The sequence below is a fragment of the Gorilla gorilla genome, chromosome 12 (genome assembly GCF_029281585.2).
Source record: "Gorilla gorilla gorilla isolate KB3781 chromosome 12, NHGRI_mGorGor1-v2.1_pri, whole genome shotgun sequence".
Taxonomy (NCBI): domain Eukaryota; kingdom Metazoa; phylum Chordata; class Mammalia; order Primates; family Hominidae; genus Gorilla; species Gorilla gorilla.
The window spans coordinates 43,934,308-43,947,621 of record NC_073236.2 but is presented as its reverse complement, the minus strand read 5'-3'; positions in this window follow the sequence as shown (position 1 = coordinate 43,947,621).

The following is a 13,314-nucleotide window of genomic DNA, read 5'->3' as shown; positions in this document are numbered from 1 at the left end:
CTTCCAGTTTTAAAGGTTGTCTTTCTGCTTCGGCATGGCACTTGTTGGAGTGCTAAGGAAAATATTGGAGAATTTAGTTTAAAAGAAAATTCTGAAAACATTCAGGTTTGTGCACTATATAATTTGATATGTAGCTATTGAAAGCATTTATATGCTACTTGGGCTGAGTGTATGCATATAATTTTGACTGCCATGTGAAGTTTTCAGATCTTAGCCAGGGTTAGAATCAGTTTTGTGCCCTTCCTTGGCAACACAGACCAGATGGAGAAAAAAAAAGGGTGCAAATTGTCGCCTCTGGAGAGATCTGTGAACTAGGCTTATTGAGTAAAAACTCTGAGAGCTTTTGTTTTCAATAAGAACCCTTTCAAGGTTTAGTGTTAGCATTTTGTTTTTCCTCTTAATAAATGGAAGAACAATGCGATAAGTTAAAGCTCCACATTTTCCAAGTAGATTGGCTCCGCGTGACAACAACACAAACCTGAGCAGGCGCTGAGAGGATAAAGATTTCTATGTATCAGAAGCATTTAAAAATGAGAGATCCTAAGATACCTAACCAGTGTAAGCTAGACTTGCCTGTGCTTTACAACCACCTTGGGATTCTTCTTAATTGGACATATTTTTGGAATCCCAGTCTTGGGCAGGGCAGAGGACGATGTGGTTTTGTTTCTTTGTCATGCTAAATTCTCCAGAAGATTCTGGAACTAGGGTCAGTGCTAGATTGGTTGTGGTGTGAGAGAGAAAGAGGAATCAAAGATGGTTTCTTATTTATAATTTTAATTATTTTGACCAGAAGTAAGTGATATACCATTTACCGAGATGGGATTAACAGAGCTGGAAGCTCATTTGGGAACTACTAATGTTAACCAAGACATTGAAAAAGGAGTGTAGACAGGGAAAGCTGAGAATTTGCGGGGACTAAGCTCTGCAGTGCAATTTGGGAGAACATAAAGGCCCCAGGGTCCAGAATTCTCTTACCTAGTTACTTGCTAGTTAGTATCTGGAATTCTTCCATGGGATTCATTCTTTGGTTTTCTTGTCTGTGATATTCATAAAATATTTTCAGGGGAGGGAGGAGGAAGGGAAAGAGGAGTTCTATCTAATCCTAAAGAAAGAAGTAATGCGTCAAGGATGTAGTGTAAGGTTAATTTCCATGAATGTCCTGGGAAGAGAGGGAAGTGGAGTTGAGGGGCTTGGAAAGGGATGAGTGGGTAGACAGAGCATGGTTACTGTGGTCTGAATGTTTGTGTCCCCCTGTAATGCATGAGTTAAAACCTAATCCCCAGTGCAATAGCATTAAGAGTTGGGGTGCTTAAGAGGATTAGGCCATGAGGGCAGAGCCCTTTAGTGCCTACAAAAGGGGCCCAAGGGAGCTTTTTTGCATCTTTGCCATGTTTTAAGGACACAGCAAGAAGGTGCCGTCTATGAGGAACAGCCCCTCACCAGACACTAAATCTGCCGGCACCTAGATCCTGGACTCCCCAGCTTCCAAAACTACCGGCAGTAAATTTCTATTGTTTATAAATTACCCAATCTGAAGTATTTTGTTCTAGTACCCTGAACCAACTAACGCAGTGGTGCTCCTGCATCTCAGGATTGGCTCCCGATTGAGGCATCACTGCTATTGCTTACAGGGACGACACTGGTACAGCTGCTCTTATTAACTTCAGTGACAGTCATAGTGGGCTTAAGCAAGGTGCAGATTAGAGAGTGAACACACTGGATTTCCACTACACCCTCTTAGATACTGAGCCCAGCCCACTGGCCCAGGTGGACTCTTGTGACTCTTGTGGCATTGCCTCTGCTCCATCCCTGACGGCATCTCTGATCACAACTCTGGTGCTGCATGGGCCACCATTCTGGTTCATGGTTCTTAGTTATGTATGAGCTTGACCTTGTTCTCAGTCTGAAAGGTGTGTTGAGTGAAATGCTGGTCTGGTGATAACTGAGCTACAGTTTGGTCTCTTAAGACTGGGAAATCTAGAAAATCCTCAGCAGTTTGCTAGGGCAGAAGAGTTGTGAGTTTTAATGTTTCAGTTCATCTGTTTAAAGTGGTTTGTTGACTTTATCCAGCTATTCTCAGTGGTTGGTTGTTACCTTTGATAGGGAGTTGAAAGGTTATATTACCCAGAGAACTGATGCCATAGTATCTGGGGTGTGAGGCACTGAGCTTCAGAGACAGCAGCAAGACTTGGTTCTAATCACCATGGTTAACCCGCGTGTTTTCTCTGTATTAAAAAGCCCTGATTGTGTCCTGCTTGTACCTTGGCCACTTTGGAGAACAAGAGTCACTTTTATCTACAACTGTGTTGTGGGAAGGAAAAAAGTAAAGATATTATTATCAAAAACATCAATGTTTTTAAAAAGTCCTGCTATTTTGGTGCTGCTGAATTTTAAGTTTCTGTATTTCATATACATTTTACTTGGAAGTAAAACTAATGTGATGTGGTACAGAATTCCAGGATGTAAGAGTCAATGTAGATGGCTCTACCATGTACTAATGAGGGGAGGTCAGTTTTTAAAGAAATGAAGATAAAGGAAAATGCAAGGAAGAGACTCTACCGTTTTTACAAAATGGAGTAGACATACTTTCCCTCATCTTCCTACTAAGTACAATTTAAAATTCTGGACATTATATGTAAAACAAGCATAATATGCTGAAAGTAGATAGAAAAAGGTAGACCAGCCAGGGACCTCAGGACCTGAGGAAGAATGCAGTGGTGATATGGGCTAAACCGTGTTGCCTTAAAATTTATGTTGAAGTCTTAACCCATAGGACCTCAGAATGTAACTATAGAGATTAGGCCTCTGAAGGTGATTACGTTAGAATAAGGTCTTTAGGGTGAGCCCTAATCCAGTCTGAATGGTGTCCTTGTAAGAACAGAAAATTTAGACACCAGAGATATGCATGCACAGAGAGAAGGCCACGTGAGAACACAGCAAGAAAGCAGCCATCTCAGCCCACGAGAGAGGCCTTTGGAGAAACCAAACCTGTCTACACCTATTGATCTTGGACTTCTAGCATCCAGAACTGTGAGAAAAATGAATTTCTGTTGTTTAAGCCACCCAGTCTCTGGTATTTTGTCATGGCTCTCCTAGCAAACTAATACAAGTAGTGAGTTCCCTGGGTTTTCTTAATTGCCTTCTGTGCCAGCCTTGGAGCTGGATAAGTTATTAACCAAAGAGTGCCAACAGACACTGTCAAAAACCCCAACAGAAACCTATTCACTGCTGCCAGTATACCAGGGAAAGGGCAACCTAGTAAAAAGGAAAACTTTTAAACAGAAATGGCTCTACTGTAGCCAAACACCACATGAAAAACACTACAGCCCCTCCCCATCCCTTCCAGCAAAGACCAAGTGGGGCCTGGAGCTCCACCCTCACCTAACTTTAAGAAGATGCCTCAACCTGCCCCTACCCCCACTCTTTGCTCTTGTGCTGTCAGCAAAGGCCTGTAGGGGCTTGGGACTAGGAGGCCTGAGCTGAGATTTGCATCTCCACTGGGTAGTAATGACCCCAACCCCATGGCATCAACTGCCTAGTGGAGAGTCAGGGCTTTCAGCACTTTCAATAATCAGCAATAATAAGGCAATCTCAGTGAAGGCCACATGGGGAGCAGTAACAAGCTCCCCACCCTGACAGCCTGAGTGTTACCAGTGGAGGCCTGGAGGGAAACCTGGGTTTCCACCTGCTACCTGGCAGTAAAAAGGCAGGTTCCCCACTTCACTCCCTGGAGCAGTCAGAGTAGGCCTGCTAAAATTCAAGATTTAAATCAGACCCAGAGTCTTACAGCACTCAGAACTGATGAGGTTTAAATCAAAAATTATTCACCACACCAGAAACCAAGAAGATCTCAAGGTAAATTAGAAAAGATAATCAACAGATACCAGCACCAAGATCACACAGACCTTAGAATTATCAGACAAATTAAGTTTTAAAACAGCCATTGTAAAAATGCTTCAATTAGCAATTATAAACATGGTTGAAATATGAATAGAAAATTTCAGCAAAGAGAAGATACGAAGAACTAAATGGAAATTTTAGAACTGAAAAAGTAACATAAAAAGCTCTGTGGATAAGTTCAACAGCAGAGTGGAGAGAACAGAAGATAGAACAATCAAAATTACCCGGTCTAAATAACAAATAGAAAACAGACTGACAAAAATGAACAGAGCCTTGGAGATATGTGGAACAAAGCATCTGTCATGTCATTGGGGTCATAGAAAGAAGAAAGAGGATGGAGTTGAAGAAAATTTAAGGAAGAAGGGCTGACAATTTCCCAAATTTGACCAAAAAAAAAAAAAAAAATCAAAATGCTGAGTAACCACCAAAGAAGATAAACCCAAAGAAATACATGCCAAGATTTATCATGGTTAAACTGAAAATTAAAGGCAAAGACATGGTCCCTGAGGCTGCCAGAGCAGAATGACACCTTACCCCTAGGGCCAAAGCAATTAGAGTGGTAGCAGGTTTCTCAGTGGAAACCACCGAGGCCAGAAATAAGTGACACAAGTGCTGAAAGAAAACTGTTAATTCAGAATTCTATATCCAGCAAAAATGTCCTTCAAGAATGAAGTGGAAATCAAGACATTCTCAGATGAAGGAAAATTATGAGAAATGTAAATGAGCAGACCTCTAACGACAGTTAACAGGAAACAAAGGAATCTTGTGGCATCAAGGAGGAAGAAAGAACATAGAATGAAAATATCAATAAATGCAATAGGCTTTCCTTTTCCTTGTAAGTTTTCTAAATTATGTTTGAAGTTTGAAGCAAAAATTGTAATATTCTCATGTGACTGTCTATGTAGAGGAAATAGTCAACTATATTATACATACCAGAAGGTAAAGGGAGGTAACATTTCTACCCTTCACCCAAATGGGCAAAAGTTGACACTAGTAGATTTTTGGTAAGTTTAATGTAATACCTAGAGCAACCAGCAAAAAAAGCTATACAAAGAAATGTACTCAAATGCACAAATAAAATAGAATGCTAAAAAAAAAAAGTACAACCTGCAGGAAGGCAGGGAAGAGAAAATGAAAATATAAAAGTAAAATGGCAGATTTAAACTTTAACATAACAATAATTGCATTAAATGTAAATGGTCTCAGCACCAATTAAGAGATTGGCAGAGTATATTTTTAAATGGCCCAACTATATGCTGTCTGTGAGAAACTTCAGTGAAAACAATATATGTGGGTTGAAAGTAAAAGGATAAAAAAATATATACTATGCAAAAATCAGAGGAAAGCAGGAGTGACTACATTCATATTAAATAAGATAAATTTCTGAGCAAAAAGAAAAAAAATTGCCAAAGTCAGAGAGGAACATGACATTATAATAAAAGGATCAGTCCAACCAAAAGACCCCAGCAATCATAAAGGTGCATGCAACAAGTAACACAGCTGCAAAATATGTGAGGCAAAAACTGGTAGACCTTAGAAGAGAAATAGGTAACCCAAAATTATAGTTGGAGAGTTAAGCACCATTGTCAACAATTTTTAGGGTAACTAGACAGGAAATCAGCAAGGATATTGAACTCAGTATTCACCAACAGGATCTAATTTGCATTTATACTACACTTCACAGAACAGTAGCAGAATACACATTCTTTTCAAGTGCCCACTGAACATATACCAAGGTAGACTATATCCTGGTCATAAAACAAACTTCAACACATTTAAAAGAACTGGAATAAAACTGAGAGACCACAATGGGGTCAAACTAGAAATAAGTGACAGAAAAATAACAGGAAAATCTCCTAACACTTGGAAACAGTGCAACGCACTTCTGAATAAGCCATGAGCCAAAGAGGGAGTCTCAATAATAATAATTGTTGAAAATATATTGAACTGAATAAAAATGTCAAAATTTGTGAGATGCAGCTAAAGTTGTGCTGAGAAAAAAATTTGTAGCACTAAAAATCTAATAACAGTAGAGGAAAAAGAAATCTCAATAATTTGAGCTTGTACTTCAAGAAATTTAAATGAAGAGACAAGTAAGCCCAAAGCAAGCAGAAGGAAGGAAATAAGAAGCGCAGAAATCAGTATTGAAAACAAAAAGCAATAGAGAATATCAGTGAAACAAATTACTGGCTCCTTAAATAATAAAAGCCACAAACCTCTAATAAGACTGACAAAACAGAAAACACCATTAATGGGAATGAAACAAGGGATGTCACTTAATAGACATTGAAAGGATAACTAGGGAATACCAGCTACAACTCTACATACATAAATTTGAAAACTCAGATGAAATGGGCAAATTCCTAGGAAACGTATCCTAGGAAATTCTCAGTATGAAATTTGTAATTTGAATAGCTTATTTAATGATTTAATTCATAGTTTAAAATCTGAAGAAAAAAAAAAACTCCAGGCTCTGAAAGATTGACTGGAGAATTCTGCCAAACATTTAAAGAATTCACACCAATCCTATACAATCTCTCCCAGAAACTAGAAGAGAAAGGAACATTACCCAACTCTTTGTATAAAGCCAATATTACCCTGATACTAAAACCAAAGAGCACAAGAGAATACAGACCAGTATTCCAAATTCGTACAGATGCAAAAAGTTTTAATAAAATGTTAGCAAATTGAATACAGGAGTATATAAAAGGAATTATTACCAAGTGGGTGCTATTCCAGGGATGCAAGGACTAGCTCAATATTTGAAAATCTTTATATAATCCATCATTTTAATAGGCTAAAGAAAAAAATCTCGTGATCATAGCAAATAATGCTGAAAAATCACCTGTATTATGGTCTCTGCTTTATGCCTGTTGTCTATCTGACAAAGCTTGAATCTGAAAGATTAGGTTTAAATAAAGGGAGGAAAACTTAAAAGGCATTGAAAAGGACTAAGGAATCGGTAATAATCACTAAAAATGGAATTTTGTTCATTAAGTGTTAAATAAAAGCTTGTCATTGAAAATGAAAATATATATGGGTAAAGGTGATAACACCTATTTTCCCCCTTTGAAAGGTGATAGGTTGCAGTGATGTAATATGCAAATGTGAGGCAGAAATGGTGATATGGTGTTTCTTCACTACTTCCCAGAACAACTGTGTCTGAGCATGCTGGGCAGCTGGAGAGGTCTCCCTGGACAGTTAACCATGCTCTTTATTCCCAAATTCATGATCAAATGGCAGGAGGCAAAATCCATCTGTTGTCAGTGCAGGAAGGACCCACTCAATGGGGTTCCTCTCTGCATTTGGGCTTCTTCGGTAATAGATGCTTACCATGTCCCAGTTTATTTTCACAAAATTTGTTTCTCAGCAAGGAGAGAAAGGGAACTCGAAATCAAAAAAGGGTAAGGTGAGAGAACCCAATTTAAAAACAACAGAAGCAGCAGCAAAGTGCCAAATCACATCAAAGGTACGACACATCATTTGCAGTGGAGTCTGACTCACACTTTCTTCACAGATGCTACATCTGCTGCTTGCGTGGGCTTCTTCTTGGTTCCATTTTAACCCTGATGGAGGTGCAATGACATAGTATTGTGCTTTTCTCTCTCCAGGTCATCTTATGTTAGGTGTGTTAGGCACAGGCAGAAAAAAAATGTACCTCACTGGAAAGACACCACTCTTTATAAATCCCAATTCCCAGCTGTACTTACCTGTTTCCCTTTTTGCTGCAGTAACCTGACAGGAGAAGCACGGTAGATCAGGAAACTACTAGAAAAGCATCGGCCTGGTTTATAGGCAAGTCAGCTGCCTTCCCAGAGCCTTCGTTTACTTGTCTGTAGCCTGAAGGGGGCGGTGGATCGTACTGTATCTAGCCTTGCCACCACTCCTTATGTTTGTACACTAGTTTTATTTTACTGAAAGTTTCAGAAGAATCGGGGACTAGATCTCTTCCTAAAGGCTCAGCAGGGATGGAGCAGTGAGTTGCTGTTGTACTTGAAAATCACCATTGGGTATCCCATGGCTCAGACTTTAAGAAACTTTCATCTTCAAACGCAGGAATTTCTATAAACAGTTTTTACAACTGTTCACTCGCCCTGCTGGAAGCACTTAGCTTTGTGAAGCTCACATTCCAGTATCAATTCTGAGCAAAAATTGGCTTCACTGAGCAGCTACTCATGGGGCCTGGTTGTGCCCTTGGGGCTTTCCAAGAACAAGACAAAGACTTTCCTCTTGACAGCCCTTCAGATGTTTGAAGACGAGCAGTCAGTCCAGTCCTTGGACTCTGCTCTTCTAGGCTTGACGTCCCCAGCATGGATTCCCTGGGACTCAGTCTTCGCTTTAAAAAGATGGCGGTAGGGATAGCAATGCCTGTTCACACGCCGTCTTTCTGTCTTTAATCTGTGGCTCTTGGTCAGTATATTACAGTAGGGGTTTTTGTCCTCTGTTGAAGAATCAGCTTTATATAAAATGTCTGGTTTACAAAATGCTGGCGAGTAATTCTGATCCACAGAAGAAGACAGTGCTGCTTGTTAAAAATGGGCCCTTAGGGGAGCAGGTGATATGATTTGAAAAGCTCACGGCCAAGGGTCTCTGGCCAAGCTTAAATGAACTACTGCCGGGCACTATGGCTCACACCTGTGATCCCAGTACTTTGGAGGTTGAGGCAGGAGGATTGCTTGAGACCAGGAGTTCAAGACCAGCCTGGTCAACATAGCGAGATCCTGTCTCTACAAACAAATAAATTATCTGGGCATGGTGGCACACACCTGTAGTCTCAGCTGCTCAGGAGGCTGAGGTGGGAGGATGGCTTGAGCCCAGGAGTTGGAGCCAGCAGTGAACCATGATCGCACCACTGCGCTTCAGCCTGTGTGACAGAATGAGACCCTGTCTCCAAAAACAAACAAGCTTCACACGTGACAGGATTGAACTCTCACCTGTAGTCACAGTGCACTCCTGTTCACAGGCAGCTAGCTGCAAGGGCAGTGGCTGAGTGGGAGAAAATGTTAGTTTGCTGTTGCCAAACCAAGTATAGGCTCAAGAAACTCCGGGCCCAAGAGGCATACTTTGGAGGGAGAAGGTGAGACCCTGCTGTGGTGGGGCATAAATAAGCTAACGGGTGGTGGGGACAAGGGAGAGGAATAATGTGGTGTGGGAAAGATGTCCACATCTGAGTCGTAATCCCTGCTCTGTTCCTAACTCACCTTGTATCCCAGGAGCTGATTGGCATTCAACCTCTCTGGCCATCATCTTCTTCATATGTAAAAATGAGACTAGATCCATATGTAAACATGAGACTAGATCCTTCCTTTGTGTAGTCAGGATCCATTCGACACGTATTAAAGCTCACTTACTCTGACAGGCTCTATACTATGCTCTGAAAGTTTTATAGTGAGCAGAAACAGGTGTGAGCTTTTCCTGGGGTTCACAGTCTAGCAGAGTTTGCTGAAGTGCAGAGCAAGGGAGATTGAAAACAGGAATATTAAGAGGTAGGGAGGGGGCCAGGTCTCATAAACACATCAAGGGTTTTCATCTTTATCCTAAGAATAACTGGAAACTTTCACTCTGGATATATTACAAGAACTGGAATGGAAATCCCTTTAAATAAGGGGTCTCATGAGCTTGAATGGGGAGAAAAATGAACCTTTTTGTTTCTACTAACCCCTAACTCAAATTTAGCCTTTTCTTCAATGATAAATGTAGACAACAAACTGTGATGGAAATAGCTCTTAGCTGGGATTCTGCCACATATAGAAATCAGATATATTATCACATTATAGTTGTTACAATTGTCTCAAAATGTCATTTACTTTCACTACTTTGAAATTACAATAGCTGTAGACCTACCAGTAAGTCTTGTTACTTACAGTGTGAAGAAACACATTTATTACTATCTCGTAAATTTGTCTTTTAAAAGGTTGTAAACTTTTTCAATATAATTGATTTCCTTTGTAATCCTGTGTACTTGGTTTTATGCATTTACAAATGTTATTCTTAAAGATTTCCAGAGACAAAAAAGGTAAAGAATGTTTGGTTTGAAATAAATGACCAAATAGGAGTTCTGTCTCCAGCAGTATGACAAATTAATGTGAATAAACCCCTCAATGGGAACAAATGAAATGCTGGATGTGATTTTATATACACTTTCCTTAGATGATAAATAAAGAATCTGCAGAGTCCCAAAAAGAAGGGAAAACCAGCTATTGCATGAAAATGTCTGCAGAATCATGTAGAGCTTGAGAATCTTTGAAAGCTGCAAAGGGCTCAGGACAGGAGATAAAGTTTAGGTCAGATTACCCTGCATCAGACTGAGCTCCCAAAAGGCTCTACCTTGGTGTACGGGCCAATGAGAAATAAATCCATCACACAAAAGGGGGCAGTGAGGATGCTTTCTTTCAAATTTCAGTTTGGTGGGAGTGGACTGAGAACAGTACGTACAAGGTGTCTCTATTTGGTCTGTAAATTCACAAGCACAGAATTTAAGGTGGTCCCAGTTTGGTAGACTCCATTGCACCCTAAGCCACTAGCAAAAGAAAATACAAGTGCTGTCTGGAGGACTTCAACTTAACTCAGCTTTCAAGTGTGTCTTAAAAACAACATTCCGAAAAGAATGAGCAGCTCGTGGTTAGAAATTACATAAAATCAAGGAGACAGTCACTATGAGTGAGAAACCGTAGATGGTAGGCAGAAAGAGATTCACAAAGACCCCAGATACTGGAAATGACAAAAATATAAAAGTGTTTTATACATTTAAAGAAAGAAAAGAGAAACTTGAAAATCTAAACAGGGAACAAGAGATATAACCAAGCATGTTTGAATAAGAAAGGAAAAATATAATTAAAATTTACATACTTGAATAAAACATTCCAGAAAGAACTACTAGAATGAGGGAGAGACACCATTCAAAGAAAAAAATGGAGAATTTTCCAAATTGTTCGAAAGACACCAATCCTCAGATTAAGCCCAACAAACTTCAAACATATTAATATTTATAGGCATAGATGTGGATATAGACAACAAAGAAGAAAAGTAGGTATCAAAACAATTTAAGACGACAGTATCACCTACAGAGGAATGGCTATTAGATGAATAATGAAATTCTTAACATCGGCAATGGAAACCAGAGACAGTAAAATAAATTCAAAGTATTGATTAAATAACCAAGAATTTTATGCCAAGTAAAACAAGGGAAAGTGCCAAATTTGAGAGTTTACCACCAAATGGCCCTTACTAAATAGATTCTGAAGGATATGATTCAAACTGAAGGAAAATGATCTCAGATGCATGGGCTGAGTTTTAAGGAGAAACAGTAGAGCTAAGATAATTATGTAACAATGTAAACAAACCACTGATTATGAAACAAAGATAATTTGCAGGGAAAATAAAGCAGACTAGATTTAAAATGTCAAGTTGCAGTCACATGTAAGTTGGAAGGGGGAATGCAAGGCCCATGTATTGTCCAGGAGAACACTATGGCTATTGAGTCCCTTTAACTTATTAATATGTATGAAATAAGGCAAACACCAATAGAATATATCAGTGTATACCTTCAGTAGAAGTAGAGAAAAAAAGAGTCCAAATGAAGGAAGAGAGGGGAAAGGAGCAAGTAAAATGGAGCAGATCAAATGTTCAAAATGTGATGTTAAAAATAAAACCAAATCACTAATCACAATAAGCATAAGTGGACTAAATTCTCCAGTTAACATTTTGTTATATTTTAGAAACAAAACAAAATTCAGCTATGTGCTTATTACAACAGAAACACCTAAAGCACAGAAAGATTAAAAGTCAAACAGTGGAAAAGATAGACCAGGAAAATATTAACCCAAAGCAGGCAAGTATAGTCATATTAATATCAAAGGAGAATTCAGGCAAAAAGTATTACTCAAAATAAGGAAATTTCTTACATAATGATAATTCCACTTACTGGGAAAAGGTACTGATTCTAAATTTATGTATGTATGTATATGAATAGTGTATAGCCTCATGATATACAAGGCCAGACTCACAAAATTAAAAGGAAAAAATTTTAAATCCATCATCATAGTAAAAGATTTTAACACACGTAGATCAAACAGACAAAAACAATCAGTAAGAAAGTAGAAAATGTGAACGTAAAACTATGGAGCTTGAATTAATGGGCTTTTACTGCATCTGACATTTGGAAAAGACACACTTCATTCAAGCACACATGGAACAGATGCTGGGATTGACACACCCCAAACATAAGGCACGACCAATACACTTCAAAGGATTGAGATCCGCCTGACCACATTTCTTACTGCAATGCAATTAAGTTGGAAAACAAAGCATGTAAGATAATTAGAAAAGTCCGCTCACTTGGAAATTTAGTAACACATCAATGTATGGGTCAAAGGAGAAATCGTAATTGAAATTAAAAGATTTCACCATGTAGTTTTTTACATCAGACACATGGGATACAATACTTGGAAGGAAACGTAGAGCATTAAGTGCTTGCCTTAAAAAAAAAAAGAGAAGGCTCAAAATAGAGCTAAGATCTAATTGAATCAAAGACCCACAGAAGAAGAAAGAAAGAAATTAAAAGGACAGAAACAAATGAAACAGAGAAACACACAAGAGATCAACAAAACAAAACACAAAAACTATGTATTTGAAAAGGCATGATTCATTTTTTTAAAAACACACAAATGGAATGAAAAAAGAACATAAATGCAGATGCTATAGAGAAATGCAAGAGGGAATAAGAACTGCTCTCAACACACTTCAGATCTTTAATATAGTGGATGACTTCCTAGAAAGACAGAACTTAGCAAAACCAACTCAAAGAGAAACACAAAATCAGAATCATCCTTTACCTGTAAGAGAAATACAACCAACAGTCAAAATTTTTTCCATAAAGAAACCAAGTCGAAATGGCTCAATCTGAATGCTACTAAACATTCAGGAAACAGCAATTTCATTCTCACCATTCTTACACAGACAATAGAAAACAAAACACTCTCAATTCATTTTATGAGGCCAATATAACCTTGATACCCAAACTGCAAGAACACAACCAGACAGAGAACTACAGGCCAATTCAATCTCACTTTATGAACATGGATGCAAAAATTCTGAACACATATCACCAAACCAGATCCAGCAATGAAAAATAAAAGATGATACAACATGATCAAGTTGGGTTTATTCCAGCAACTTGACTACTATTAGAATTGTTATTAATAAAATTCACCTTAGTAACAGATTTAAAAGGAAAACTTAGTAAAGAAAAAAATAGAATTAAACATCCATATGACATATGACATTTAAAAAGTCTTAGCATATTTTTAGAAGGAAATTTTTTTAATTTGAAAAAGGACATCTAGAAAAAAAAATCTAGCAAGTATAGTTAAGGAGGAACATAGAAAGCAGTCCCTTTAAGATAAGGAATGAAGC